Consider the following 2,081-nt stretch of genomic DNA (forward strand, 5'->3'; position numbering starts at 1 on the left):
CCAGATGAGGTCTTAAACAACATGTAGCATAAATGAATCTTCCTCACTGTGTTTTATCTGAATTCCTGCCCCACAGAACTATGAGAAAAATAACAAAACGATGCTTTATCTCACTAAATTGTGGGGTAGTTTGTTATCCAGAAGTTGATAACTGGTACAATAAAAACCTGACATCCCTGGCGGGTGTGACTCAGTTAGTTGAAGTGTTGTCCCATGGACTGAAGCATTGCGGGTCAGGGCACATACAAGAGGCAATCACATCGATGTTTCTTTTGCATCAATGTTCCCTGTTTCTTCTCTCTCTCTCAGCAATGAAAAGAAAAATGTCCTCAGATGAGGATTAAATAAATAAATAAGTAAACAAACAAATAAATAATATCTGACAAAATTAGAAGTTTTGAATGGAATTCTCATTCTACAGAAGTATGTTACTAATGAAAAGAATCTCATCACATGACCTGGGGGAAATGGCTGCATTGACTGCAGAAAACTTGGAAGCACTGCAGAGCCTGCTGAAGGCCTCCTTGAAAGGTGTTGTCAGCTGTGCCAAAACAGCTTTTCCAGTTCAGCCCTTGGCTCAAAAAATCTCTTGGATACCACGTGTTTCAGCTTGTCTGTGACCCAAGAGGAGGCAGAGCAACTCCTCCAAGCCCTGCAGCTCCTCACTAGGCTAACAGCGTTTTATGACCTGGCCTCCACGAGGCAATTATGGCTCTTTTTCCTGAAAATTTCCACCAGAACCTCAAAAACCTGCTAACAAAAATCATCCTGGAGCACATATCTACTAGGAGAACTGAAGCCCAAGCAAATCTGACTCTCTGCCACACCTGGTCAACCTGGCCTGGACAGTGGACATCAAAACCACATTGTCAGCTTTAGCCACATGGTCATCCCCACCTGCCTGCTCCAGATGAAGATCCAAGAAGATTCCAGTCTATATGGGAACAAACCCTTCATCTCAGCTGTCGCCATGGAGCTGAGTGAAGAAATGCTGAACACTATGATGGACAGGCTGGGAAACATCGAGACCAATTTTCTGCTGTGGCCAACAAATGACCATGGCCAGCTGCCAGCCCTAGCTGCTGTCAGTGGTGGAGCGCCTTGCAACACCCAGTGGGCCACCCTGGTTGCAGCAGCTGCTGCAGCCAGCAGCGGGCAGGATGATGGGGACAGAAAGGGGCTGCCATCCAGAAGGCACGGTTGCTCCGGGAAAAAGTAACCATGCCCCGACACTGTTCTCACTCATCTTCTCTGTCCTCTTTCCAATACTGTTGAGCAGAAACTCCATCTATGAAAGACTCCTGCATGTAAAGCAGGTGAGCAGGCATTTGCTTCATCCACTGCCTCAGCATGGCTGCTTGGAGAGCTTGGCTAGTAAGTTCCATTCCAGTATTAGCTCAAATTAGTTCATTCTCAGCCCTGGAGCATGTGGAAGGAATCAGAGGGCGACACCAGTGTCTCCTGCTTCTCTGTCAGAGAAACCAGGCAGACCCCAAAGGGCAGGGTCATCACAGTGTGACTGGTTTGCCCTAAGTCCAGAACCTTCCCAGCTCCCATAGCCCTGCTGGACCACCTGCCAGCACAAGAAGTCTGAAAATGGGGCTAAATCCTTTCTTTGTGAAGATAGAGTCCCTTGATAAATGCAAACACTCCATGGTGAAGAAGTTGGAATGACTGGGAATAAATAGTAGTTCTGAAAACTCCAAAAAAAAATAATCTGATTATATTTTTCAGATATCTTTATGAAATTATAAGGTAAATCAGTTAGATATGAAACAAAGAGTGGAAACTGTGTTTGTGTGTATGTGTGTGTGTGTGTGTGTGTGTGTGTGTGTGTGTTTTAATGAGAGAATTGGAGGTTAATATTGGAATACTGCCAATTTTGCTCTTCGGAATACACATCCTGGAGGACATATCAAATTCCACTTCTGAATGACTCCTAAATTCACACTTTGACACTCTTTTCAAAACAAAACATTTCATTAATTTATTTGTCCAAAGAATATGTATTGGATTCCTACTATGTGTCAGGTTTTATTATGAGTCCTAGAAATACAGTGATTAACAAAACTGACAGTTCC

At 44.0% G+C, this 2,081-nt stretch overlaps 1 pseudogene; it reads left to right on the top strand.

Moving 5' to 3' along the window:
* Nucleotides 1–434: 434 nt before the first annotated feature.
* On the top strand, nucleotides 435–1,056 carry LOC129083076 (COMM domain-containing protein 9-like; annotated as a pseudogene).
* Nucleotides 1,057–2,081: the final 1,025 nt, after the last annotated feature.

The sequence above is a fragment of the Pteronotus mesoamericanus genome, unplaced genomic scaffold (genome assembly GCF_021234165.1).
Source record: "Pteronotus mesoamericanus isolate MK-2021 breed Mesoamerican mustached bat unplaced genomic scaffold, CSHL_Meso_final scaffold_165, whole genome shotgun sequence".
Classification (NCBI taxonomy): Eukaryota; Metazoa; Chordata; class Mammalia; order Chiroptera; family Mormoopidae; genus Pteronotus; species Pteronotus mesoamericanus.